Source organism: Uloborus diversus, chromosome 7 (assembly GCF_026930045.1).
Source record: "Uloborus diversus isolate 005 chromosome 7, Udiv.v.3.1, whole genome shotgun sequence".
NCBI classification, from domain to species: Eukaryota; Metazoa; Arthropoda; class Arachnida; order Araneae; family Uloboridae; genus Uloborus; species Uloborus diversus.
Window position 1 is genome coordinate 132,188,315 of NC_072737.1, and position 13,474 is coordinate 132,201,788.

General features: G+C 34.1%; 1 protein-coding gene across 1 annotated transcript in view; it reads left to right on the forward strand.

Annotated features, from left to right (window-relative positions):
• Nucleotides 1-13,474, forward strand: part of LOC129226627 (uncharacterized) — a 351,739-nt gene that overhangs the window by 183,579 nt on the left and 154,686 nt on the right. The window lies entirely within an intron of this gene.

Below are 13,474 nucleotides of genomic sequence, written 5' to 3' on the forward strand. Positions count from 1 at the left end.
ATGCTGGTGAATCTATACGGCATGTCGATTGAAGAGGGGTAAAACAGTAAATTTATTACGTGGAAAGCTCAATATGCGTACTTTTTATTATTTTTCTGCATGGAAAACTGAATAACATAAACTAGGAATTTATTTTCAAATATTTCCTCCATTTGTATAATTATTTACTTAATAAACAAAGTGAAATATACCATACCAAAATGTATATAGTGGATGCTTGGATTGCTGATAAACGTATAAACTACACTGTAGCTGATATTTTGATTTTACAAATTATGAAATTTTAATTTTTGAAAGTATAATTTTAAATGAGAATTAAATACACACCACACACACGCGCGCGTGCTCGCACACACACACACCAAATTTATTTTGTAGTTTTAAGTTTTCACTTCTGTCCACAGCCCCATGACTGCCTTTTTTTCTTTCATTTATTTATTTATTTATTTATTTATTATTATTATTATTATTATTATTATTGACTTTTATTCACGCAATCCAAAAGCATTCGCATCGGATAAACTGAGATTTCAAATTAAAATGTAGAACCATAACTGTTTTTAACAAGACGATTTCAAAAACAAAAAGTTATAAGTACACAATATTTGAAAGCATACACGTGTATTGTGGTTTCGAGGAACAAACTAAAGACTGAACTTTCATTGCGGTAGAAGCAGGGTTGACTTTCTGCCGGCAGAAACTAGTTTTTGCCGTGCCAGTGGCAGAAACTGGTTATAACCGGTAACAACCGGCAGAAACTGGCAAAAACTTAAAAGCGTCTTTAATAACTTTAACTTAACTTTTAAAGTAATTACTAAATGATATTCGGTTAAATAAACTGAGTTATCAAACTTCATTTCATCATTGTAAAAAATGAAATTCTATATTAGTTATATTGATTTAGTTTAGAAAAGGAACTTTTCAATGGGGTCGTTTCCAAAATTTTAAAAGTATTTTTTTCTGAAAGAGCATGCTTAAAAACATAGGATCTGATCATTTTTTAAATAATTTATTTAAGTTTAATATTTTTAAAAAATTACTTAAATCGGTGCGCTTTCATTGTTTACACTTCTGTCGTGTGACATCACAAATGATGAAATGCCATTCAATCTTGCCATTCACAGAATAAAATATTTAATTCACATCTTTACTCACGTGTATTGGCAACGATATGGTTGATAGCAAGCGCAATTTTATTTCGCTTCTTGATTATCATAACGTGGAAACGTAACAGAAAGATGCGCCAAATTGCATCATTTGTGACGTCATAAAGACCACGCCTTGTTTGAAAAATCGGACATTTAAAAAAATTAATTAAAAAAAACTGTTGGGAAAATTAAGTATTTTCTGGGTCCATGCTATTTTTTTTACTCATTCTATTCATTTCAATGACTAAAAGTACAGTAAAACCTGTGAAGTTGACCACTCTTGTAAGTTTGCCACCTGTCTAAGTTGACCGCTTTTTTCACGAATGGAATTAGCCCTTATCATATAAATCAACCTCTGTAAGTTGACCACCTGTTTAAGTTGACCATTAATGTAGTGCACCGCAGGTGGTCAACTTACACAGGTTTCACGGTAGTACTTTTGACTGAAGGAAACCACCCCATTGCAGAAGCTCGTAATATTTGTAATAATCTAACAAAGGACAAAAATCATATGGATTCTTAGGAAAGCGGAGTGACATACAGAATTAAACAGGCATTATTGATTGTAATTTGCTTGCTTATATGCTTCATCTAAATTGCTTGTGATTGAAATTATCACGTGCTTCAAGAAGAAAGTGCCAGAATTTTACTTGCCAATATTAACCTAGATTTTGTATGTACCTAATGTCCCAACTATGCAAAACAAATTGGCCCCATTTCCCGAAACTAATTTTTCTAGTCAAATTTTTACCACTTTCCCAGTTACTACATGGTGGACCAGTTCGAAAAAACATACAATAGATGAAAGTTTTACGAATATTGCTCGTTCCTTGATGCATTGCCTGCTAGCTCTTCTGTTGCAAGAATATTCTTAAGTTCCTCATTTGTGCACATTCAATTGAGAAACTGTTTATATTTTTGAAACGACCTTTTAGAAGAGGCAACTGCTGGGTCCAAACAATGTAACATTTGTTGCAATGTAACAATTGATTGCTTTAGTCCGCAGGGGCTCCGCAACCGGTGTGCCGCGGCACACTGGTGCGCCACGACAAGTAATCCGGTGTGCCGCGGTATTTTCGTAATTATATAAAAAGAAAGAGCCTTGATGTATTTTATTTTATACTAGTGGTACCCGCACGGCTTTGCCCGTAATAGAAAAATTAAAAGGTCTTTTGGTTCACCTGTATATTTACAAATAATGTATGATGATTTTTCTCGCCAATTGGCTTGTACCCATGTTACCGTTCCACCTTTTGATAATTTCGTATCTCGCCAATTGGCTTGTGCCCATGTTACGGTTCCACGTTTTAATAATTTCGCAATTTACTTGTCCATCTTATGATAATTTTGTTCTTAAAATTGGAATAGAAAAAGAACCACATTGAATTTTCAAAAAATGGTTTCGAGGTGCACGCCCCCATGCTACAAACTAACTTTGTGCCAAATTTCATGAAAATCGGCAGAACGGTCTAGGCGCTATGCGCGTCACAGAGATCCAGATATCCCCCGGCCCGAGAGACTTTCAGCTTTATTATTAGTAAAGAATAAAGATAAAGATAAAACGAGACCGAATAGCGTTTGTATCGTTCTGTAACTTCTCAGTTCACCCTGTCAATCATGTGCAATAAGACATACCTAACAAGGGGAGAGGCGGGATTTGCTGCCCCACCTCTTTTAAACTTCTTGTAATCCTATTACTTTCACTTTTTGAAAACAGATTCTAATTTCCACGAAGTCACCTAATTAATCAGAATTTTTCTGAATTATGCGCAAACGGGAGTATCGCCCACTCTCCCAGGCAGAGATCGTGCCCTCCCGCCCAGAAATTCATCCCCAGCTTTATCTTTTGTTTTCCTATTTTCCAGTTCCGATACTAACTTCATTTTATCGTATTTTCTCTAAGATCGGTTCTGAGACTTTTAGCAAAATAAAAAATAAAAGAAAAAAAAATTGAACTGAAAAAATAAAATCTAGGACGAATGAATATTGTTTTATCTGTTGCATACGTTGGCGCCAACGATCGGACATACAATGCTTTTGAAGATTTTTTTGTTGATCTATAAAAAGCAAATCAGCAAAAAAGAAAAAAATTATATTTTTTTCAAACTCATGTTCGCTATTGGCTTTATTATTATTATTATTTATCCGGCTTATTTTAGACACTAATTATTCACGCTCAATTCACCAGCAGTGACTTGTCTTCATAAGCTCAGTGTGTTATTCGGATTGGAGCAAAACATCCGCTTTAATTACGAATGTGATAAGGAAAAATTCTTGGTTAGAGAAGGCTCATCGGCTGGTAAGTCTGCGATTGCATGTACTGATACAGATGAACCTCCAAGTAAAAAGGCTAAGTCGCTGAGTAAGCAGTACAAGGAAGGATACCTGGCTTTCGGTTTTTCGTGGATCGGAGATGTAAAATCACCAAGACCTGAGCGTTTCATTTGCGGGGAGAAACTTTCAAATGAAGCGATGGTCCCTAGCAAATTAAAACTTTACCTGTCTACTAAACATCCTTTCTACCTAGGCAAAGGCATCAGTTACTTCAAGCGATTGCAGAAAGAGAACTCGAAGCAAAGTTCCTTCATGAAAGCCAGCGCAAAAGTTTCTGAAAGGGCTCAAGAGGTTAGCTATAATGTTGCACGGTTAATTGCCAAAACGAAAAATCCACACACTATCGGTGAAACGCTTATTTTACCAGGGTGCAGAGAAATTGTACGTTGAATGCTAGGACTCGTAGCAGAGAAGGAGGTGGTCCGAGTGCCACTTTCTGACGACACTATCAAGAGACGAATTGATGACATGTCGGGTGACATAGAAGCAACATTGGTAAAGAAATTACGAGTAGCTGGAAAATTTGCATTTCAAGTTGATGAATCTACCGACATCGCAAGCTGTGCACAGCTCATAGCCATTGTGCCCTTTGTTGATGACGGACGCATTAAAGACCATTATCTTTTCTGCAAAGAACTTCCTCAACGTGCAACCGGTGATGAGATATTCCGTGTTACAGATGAATGTCTGAAAAGTAACGGGATCCAGTGGCAAAATTGCACAAGTGTTTGCACCGACGGAGCTGCTGCAATGACTGGACCTATCATAGGGTTCCTGTCGAATATGAAAAATCGTAACCCAAGTGTTCAAACCATACACTGTTTCCTCCATCGTGAAACTCTCATTGCAAAGAACTTACCAGATGAGCTGAAGTCAGCTTTGGCTGAAGTCGTGAAAATCGTGAATTAGATAAAATCGAGGCCGCTTAATTCTTGCCTTTTCTCCGTACTTTGTGAAGAAATGGGCGCAGATCACCACTCCTTACTTCTTAATACGGAGATTCGTCGGCTTTCACGTGATAAGTTAATATCCAGAATTTTTGAATTCAGGGACGAAGTACGAGAGTTTGATTTTATAAAACGAAATGCAGTACGCCAGTTTGTTGCAAGACAAATATTGGCTGGTAAAAGTAACGTACATGGTTGACATTTTCAAACACCTTAACGAATTGAATCGGAAAATGCAAGGACAAGGAGAGAATTTTGTTACATGTATGGACAAGCTGAACGGATTCAAGTCAAAAATTCAGCTGTGGAAAGAAGAAGTACAGCGTGGCTCATTGGACATGGTCAAATGGACCGTCAACATGGTATGTGAAGGAAATAGAATGGAAGAAAAGCTGCTGAATGTGGTGCAGAACATTTAGTCATACTTTAGGACAAGTTTAAGCACTATTTCAAGAATACTAACACAGAACAGTATGACTGGATTCGCGATCCATTTTCTTCATCTGCGTATGCATCAGTTAAAGACCTTTCTTTGAAGGCGCGAGAAGAATTTATGGACCTCAAGAGTGACCGTACTCTTAAATTTAAGTTGAGCGAAGTGCCTCTGGATGAATTTTGGTTGCTGGTTGAAAATGAGTATCCCACCATCTCTTGTCTTGCTATTGATGTGTTTATAATACTATTTTCAACTACATATCTTTGCGAACTCAGCTTCTCAGCCCACACACTTATAAAAAACAGCAAGAGATTATCTCTAAAGAGCCTGGAACAAGAACTTCGTGTAGCTCTATCCAGCATAGAATCGAACATCAAAAGTCTTTGCTCCTCAAGGTAGGCTCAAGTATTTCATTAGTGTCAAACGGAAGTTAGGTGCTTGGTTTTATTTTCTTACTTGCTTTCTTGAAACATTTTTTGATAAATCGTTTAACTGCAGTGTGCACTTTAATGACATGTTTGACTGAAATACTTTGAAACATATCAAGTATAATTTTCTATTAAGTCTGATATAAGTAGTTTTGTTGTTCATTATCAACCTCAATACATTCAAAATATTTCTACTTTCTAAAATTTTAATGCACTACGTTAGTTATAACTGTTTTAATGAAAAAAGTCCTCCCCCCCCTTTTTTTACCAGTGAATGATAAAAATACTTCTATAATTACCATTGCGAAATTAAGTTCAGTGTGCCCCGTTGATCTAGAAATTTCTTAAGTGTGCCGCAAAGTAAAAAAGGTTGAGAAGCACTGCTTTAGTCAATAATTAATTTTTTTCCAAGTATTTTCTACTGTGTGTAAACAATTAATTTTTGTCATTTTGTGAGTTTTTGCCATGCCGGTTTTAACCGGTTTCTACCAATGGTTTTAACCGCGGTAGAAGAGATTGAAAAAGGAGAACTTGCAACAGGAAGTAATTTAATCCATAGAAGATTTCATCGGCCATTCATCACCATTCCTCATCCTATCCACGGATGAACAGAAAGAAGAGTACACAAAGAAGGATATTAAGAAAAATAAGAACTAGACACAGAAAAATAAAAAAAGCGGAGTAACATTGAAGAAAGTTACGTACAAAAAAAAAAAAAAAAAAAAACACGAAAATCAACAGTTCAACAAAGAGGATTACAATTCAAGTTATAAATAAGGGTGAATTTATCTTAGCCGCAATATTTACCAAAACGGAGGAGCCAATCGAACGGTTGGTCAAGTTTTGAGGAATTAAAAAGGAAAATCTGTCTCTGTGTTTGCAGTTGAGTAGAGAATGTTTCCAAAGTTGGCAGGGATGAGATACTAGTTGAAAAGCAGAAGATAATTTAAAGTTTTGCAGTTTCGGAACAAAAAAAAAAATGTTTTCCTGTTCTTGTTCTGTGAAAATGAACTAAAATGAATCACAAAGTGTACCTAGGACTTTTGAAATTCCCTACATTCGTGACAATATCAAGTTTGTTTTACTCTCAATGATTGGTTTTTTAAAAAAAACTAGCTATTAATCTTCGTTTAAAAAATAAAAAACTTTGCTATTTTACCAAAATTTTTAAACAAAATCTTTAATAAACTATGAATTATAAGGAAATGTTTATTGCTGGAAAAAATATTTAGATAAATGATTTGAAAAATATCCCTAAATTGAAACTTTTAACCACATTTGTCTCAGCTGGTGAATTGGATTCCTGTGTCTTCAAAGCATCGACTGAAATTTTATCCTTCTTTTCTTTCAGTTTTCTTTCTCTTAAATTTTAAATGACGTTTACAAAATTTTTTTAGTCTTAAAACGTAGTGAAATTACGTAAAAATTAAAGACATTAATCACGTAAAGGTAGTAAAATGGGACCCGTCCTCGTAAGTAATTCAAAAGTTGTTATCTCTGTTTTTTTTTTAAATTTGTAAAAACTTTTAAAATTTGCGTGTTCTTTATTATCTCTGTTTATTCTATGAAATGTCCTGTAACTGTTGAGTATTTTTTGGTCAAAGTACATAACATGGTACGGCATGATATGGTACATGTCCCACACACTTGTTTTCAGATTTAATGATTTTTTTTTTTTTTTTTTTGTTTGAAATAAAGGGGAGTAAACACTGATGTTACACGAGTGTAACATCAGTCACTTTTTCTTTTTCCCTTTTATTTCACACTAGCGGTACCCGCACGGCTTTGCCCGTAGTAACAAATTAAAAGGTCATTTGGTTTGCCTGTAGCTTTACAAATAATGGATGATGAATTTCTTGCCAATATGCTATGTTCATTTGCTCGCATATGTTACGGTTCCACGTTATGATAACTTGGTAATTTACTCGTCCATCTTATGATAATTTTGCTCGGGAATATGTTCTTAAAATTGGACAGAAAAATGCAAAACCGAATTTTTGAAATATTGCTTCGAGGTGCTCAAACCTATGCTACGAACTAATTCTGTGCCAAATTTCATGTAAATCGGCCGCACGGTCTATTTTCTATGCGCGTAACAGGCATACAGAGATCCTGAGATACAGATATCCAGAAATACAGACTTTCAGCTTTATTATTATCAGTTTCATATAAAAAAAATTCCTCAAGTCTGAAAACAAGTATGTGGACATTAATGTACCACATCATGATATTTTACATGAATTTTATAAGAATTAATTACAGACTAGGTACAATCACCATGTGGTTTAAGAAAAACTAAAATGTTGGTCAACCTAGATGCACAATCATTATTTTCTCATGAGCAAGTATTTAAAGTGCTTCTCTTTTACGACAAAATGAAATTCGGTTGATTAAATTTACAAATACAAAGACAGAAAATGAAATAAAAATGAAGAAATTATTTACTTTGAAGCCTTGAAATTTTCTTTCTCTCACAAAATCGTCAATTTTTACTCATTTGATACTGATTTTTACTATGGCTCCATTTAGTAGTGTAGTTTACTATTAGAGATTACAAAAACATGGCTGCTAAAAATAGATTCTTAAAACTTAGCAGTGTCCCAAGGTACAACACTCTCCCCTACTGAATTTGAAAGTTAAAAATATAGTCATATTGTAATGTCAGTCACCATGGAAAATCTTTTAGTGCATTATATTTAAATACGTTATGTTCTTAGATAAAATATTTTCCGTCGATTTTTCTTGCCCATACGTTTAGTAATTTATGACTCCTAGTCAAATCTCGTGATGGCTATTTTTATAAACATTCTCCTTAACGCATTGGAGAAGAATTTTTCTGGAACGCATTTCTAAGGGTTATTTTGAAAATATGTCCATAAACTACATTCTGATTTACACAATCTCAGATCTTGAGCAGTTTGAAGATCATCCATGTACTATCTCGCTTTTTCGTGAGATTTTTTAGCTCTCCCAAAAAGTTTTAAAATAAAAAACCTAAAAAACTAGGACAACAATAAAAACCGTCGAAGACAAATTCGCTTGCCGAAAGAAATTGTCTGCCACGATCACAAAGGATCAGTTTAAAAAGTTTGATCCCAAAGGAGCAAGACTGAAAAAAAGTTTTACTTTTCCCATATTTCTTTAGAAAAGTAAGAAATTCTCCAGTTTTTATTCCAGAGATGTTTTCGGTACCCCTCAGGAAATTTGAGCAAATTTATTATATTCTTCATGCTACAAATATTTGAAGTCTGGTTTATATATTTAAATTTCAAAAAAAAAAAATAGTGTGTTTGTTATGTCGGCAATGTTTTAAATTTCTATGGCGTTAGTTTTCCTCTAGAATCGGTGGGAAAGTCGGGCGATAGCGTTCATGCACTAAGAGCTTTATACTCTAACTTTTTTTTTCTGTTTCAGAAAATGCAATTAATATTTAACTTTAACGTTTGATTTGAAAATATTCCTTAAAAAATGACACTAGAATAGAGTATGACATAAACATCTGTAACATTATTGAATATGTTTGAAATGTGGAGCGTGGAGACAGAAAGGTATTAGATTAAGCAAAAGCAATGAAAATATAGCAATCTTGAAAAGAAAAAGAAAAAAAGAAATAAAAAACCGTGTAGAAGACTATGAAAAACCGTTTCTATTCGTAAACTTAAAATAAAAATGAAAATTATCTGTAATTCTGAACTAAACTTAACACTTTGCTGGATAAAAAGAGTGCAAAAAGAAATCAAACCTGTTCACGAAAATAAACTACCAACTGACTGGTCGCGCGATTTTGAGGTTCGGATGATTTTTTTCGCCACTAGGAAGATGCTGAGATCCACTGAAACCATTTAGGAATAATTAAGAAGTTTGATTTCTTAATATAATCCGACTTTCCCCATATGCAATATAAAATAATGATTTCTTGGAACGTACGTTGATCAAAAACAGGTTACACACTATAAAAAATTTGTGTAACTTTGCTCCGTAAAGGCGGTGGCATTTAGCTTCATCCATAGCAATGACATAAGTTAACTGATAAAACTGGTGCAACGTTACACATCGCTCATAACGTTACATCAGTTTTATCAGTTAAGTTACTCCAATGCTATGGAGGAAGCTATCCTCCGGAATAAGGTTACACAAAGTGCAGAATGCTGCCACCGTAAAGTTACACAATTTTTTTACAGTGCCTGTCAACAAAATTTTCACAAGACCGATCAAAGCATATAATTATGTATAACATAAGAATAAAAGTTGAAGCACACACTCATGGTGTGAATTACTTATGATGTAATTTTCTGGCTAAATATTTGCAGAACTCGAGTCCAGTATAACCACGAAAGACGTAGAACTTGCCAAAGCGGTCAACTTAAGACGATTCTGTCTGAATGAATCTAGCAGGGGAGAACAGAAAATAATGATGGGATTTTGATGCACGCATTTTATAATGCCATTATTGCATTTCCTAAGTTTAAAGTAAGAAGAAACAAAGAGTTCTAAGGAAACAAAATAATAATAATATTTATAAAACGCTCTCATTTTGTCAGAAAATATAACAGCGAAATGGTGAGTTCAAAATTATGTTAAAAATAAAATCAATTTTGTAGTGAGAATATAGATTGAATACAGTTTACATTTAAATGAATATTGGAGTGAATAAACTGTCATTTTTACAATTTTGCCTCTGAATAATTAAGATGCAAAAGCGTACATCTGTAACGGGCAAACTACTATCCCTGTAAAGTAAAAGATGCGTCCATTTCCGCCTGTAAACCTGATGTTTGCCTTTCCACGGTAGGTGGTCAGATTATACTGTGATAAACCTTTTATTATGATTTATTTACTCATTTCAAAAAACCTATTACCTTCGCCTCAGGGTAAGAAAAATAGAAATGTTTTACAAGCCTGGCATTGAAAGAAACAAAGCAAAAAGTAAATAAATGAAATTAAAGAATAAAGCATAACATTTGCATTAAAAAATACCAATATTATCATTCTAATCACGAAAAACCACTTCGCAGGAAATATTCTATTGAAGTAGATAGTAATACCGAAAATTTAGTAACGAAAACCACAATTTGACTACTTAAAGTTGAAAGAACGCATATTGAAATCTCTTTAAGAGAAATTTACATTTTATCGATTTCTTGCCAAACACAGGACTCAAAACCAATATTTAATTTTCGCTTACGGAATTTAAGTATCTAAAACTTCCGATACTCGCAAGCACAACTTAAGAGAAAGTTTTTTTTTTTTCAGACTAGAGCCATAGAAATCCGAACTTTTACTGGTTACTGCTGTCACACGCCCCAATTCCTCTTTTCCTTAAACAGCTAAAAATCACTACTTCATCCTTGATTTATTCAGTACTTACCCAAAGCAACGCCTTTTCAACTACACTTACCGCGAACCGATGCTACGCTGAAAAAAGAGAAAGTGAACTCGAAACAAAAGAGAATGGCCGACCATTATCCAAATTGCTATTGCTTTTCTGAGTTGAAAGTGGAAGTAGCAGTTCTTTCTCTGATTTTGTTTATTTCGTTTATTCACTCTTTCGTCAAACAGAACTAAGAGAAAAATTCAGATGCGGTTTTGGACTGTTATAAACATAAGGAATATTTCAGTAGAAGCAAACCCTTTAAAAGATATGAGTGCCTAGCGATATAAATAATGTGTTAGGAGCAAATAATTTTTATTGTTTTTATAAAATGCTCGTAAGTAACCTATGCAGCATAGATAAATACGCTTCCAAACTTTTTAATGTTTATTGTGTTTAAAGAATTTGATTAAACCTTTGAATTCTTGGTGCCTTCTGGCACTTGATGAGTTTAGTAAAATTGGGGGTCGAAGAAAATTAAAAACGTATAGGGCTGGTACATGTTACATTCAATGCCTACGCTGTTGCTTTTCATTGTGACACATGCATAAATGTAAATTAAAATATTTTTTTTTCATAACAGATCTATACAAAACGTCTATCTAACCAGGGACTGATTTATGGCAGGGCATTCGGGGCGAGGGCCCGGGGCACCAAAGGAAACGGGGCACCAAATTTCTGTCATCAAATTTCCTTTTTAAGGACCAGTGTTCAGGGCCTCTAACTAAAGGAAACAAAACCTTTTTGTCATTTGACAATTTTTTTATTAAATGAAAGCATATTAGCCAATTGTTGTGGAGAACGATCATTTTCACTATTGAAGAAGTTCGCTAAGTGTCCTTTTACTCTCATTTCTGATGGTAAATTATCTTCATTAGCTCTATTATCAATAGAAGAAAGTTTGACCTAAAAGTTGATTGGGAGGACATTATAGATGAATTTACTACAAGAAAACAAAGGGTAAAATATATAAAGAATCATTGATGCGCAGAAAGCACATTATGATTTACCTTTACCATTTGTATCATAGCTTTTCCATCTGCGACTGTAAAAAAATTTCTAACATGAAAACCATAAATTTATGTTATATTTATATTAAATGATTTCTTTGCAAACCATCTTAATTATTAACTTTTTTCGTATGAAACCGACATTTTAAAGTTTTCTTTCTATCAAAATAATATCCAAAACTTACCAGCATATTTTTTGTATGGAGGGGGGGGGGCACCATATTTGTCAGTGCCCGGGGCACCCAGGTGTGTAAATCGGTCCCTGTATCTAACATAATCAGAAGCGATTCAATAGTATTATTGTCGTATGGGTGATACTAACCAAATAAAACAGTATCATAATTTATTATAAGCTTTTTGTAGCACATTTGCAAAAGCGAAATTATTAATATATTACTTTAGCACTTTCATTTCTCCTTGTTACACATTTAAAATTTTAAAACAAGGGTTAGTTGTAATCTGAATGATGATAACTAACAGTTTATGAGAATGAGTTTGATATCGTTTTTTATTAACTCGATTATTTTCTTTTGACCTAAGGCTATACTCTTTCAATTTTTAATCTCATAAAAATATGTATTCGCACTAATTTGGAAAATAAGACAGTTGAGAAAAAGAGAAAGAGAGGGTGAGATAAATTTCTGGCTGTTAGAAAATCTGTAGATATATGCACTCTCAGAACGACGGTTGCCTCTGGAAAGCTATTTATCTCCTTAGGGATGAAAACACGGTGCCTCCGGGTGCAATGTAGACTAGGAATTGTGACCAAGGTGAATGACACTAAATAAATGTGAAGACGGACCTCCTAAACACAAGGGGGACACGTTAGCGCATGCGCTCTGACCACGATCAATGGCGGACGAAAGAAGTAACAACATAGATGCACTTCCACGTCGAATAAACTACGAAATTGGATTAAAACTAAAGGTTTCTGCAATTTACTCTTCAAAATTTTGCTCAAGTACATGCATTTGATTATAGTGTAGCTTGGAAGGCTTCCGAACATATTTAAAAGTGTTTCAAGGAACTTCGATTCTTCAGTTTGCCATTATGTACATTTGCTATTTCCATCATGCATAAATTTTACCTAAAAATAGTTATCAGCTCTGGATAAGCAACATTTAATTCAGTTGAAAAGTGATCAAATGCCTTAAAAACAAGTTTTAATTATTTTTAGAACTATTCAATGTGGAAAATGTACCAAGACTTAGTTTTTTATAACTCAAAACAATAAATAATAATGTACACAATTGTATCCAAAAATGCACACAACACGGGGGGGGTGGGGGTCAGCAAAAGGAAACAGAAAGGGTGCTAATGTTCTGCCATCGGGTTCCATTTTTCACCGCGGTGCAGGCTGGGTTAAGGGTACCAGTTTTTCACCCGTGGTTAGGGTGCAATTTCAGCACCGTATAAGGTGCTGGTGGTGAACAAGCTTTTCACCCTTGAAAGGTTCCAAATGCAACCTGTAGTTTTGACAGTGTGGGAAAGTAGGATTCTTTTGCTCTACACAACTTTCCTGTTATAATTGGTTTTGAAATGAAAAAATATAATAAAATTAGCTCAAAGATTTATATGCTTAGTTTCTGATTCGCAAAGAGAAAAATTTTCATTAAAAAAAAGCGTGAAAAGTATCTCTAAATTTCGCCCCTGTTTTAAAGATCTTATGTACCTACTTTCTAGAAAATCGCCAGTCAAGATATGACGGGTGAAAATTGCTTTTACATTTGAACGAAGCCATTGCCTGTTTCGTGATATTTTGATAGTTGAAATTTTAACCCTAACTCCAATGAATTAACC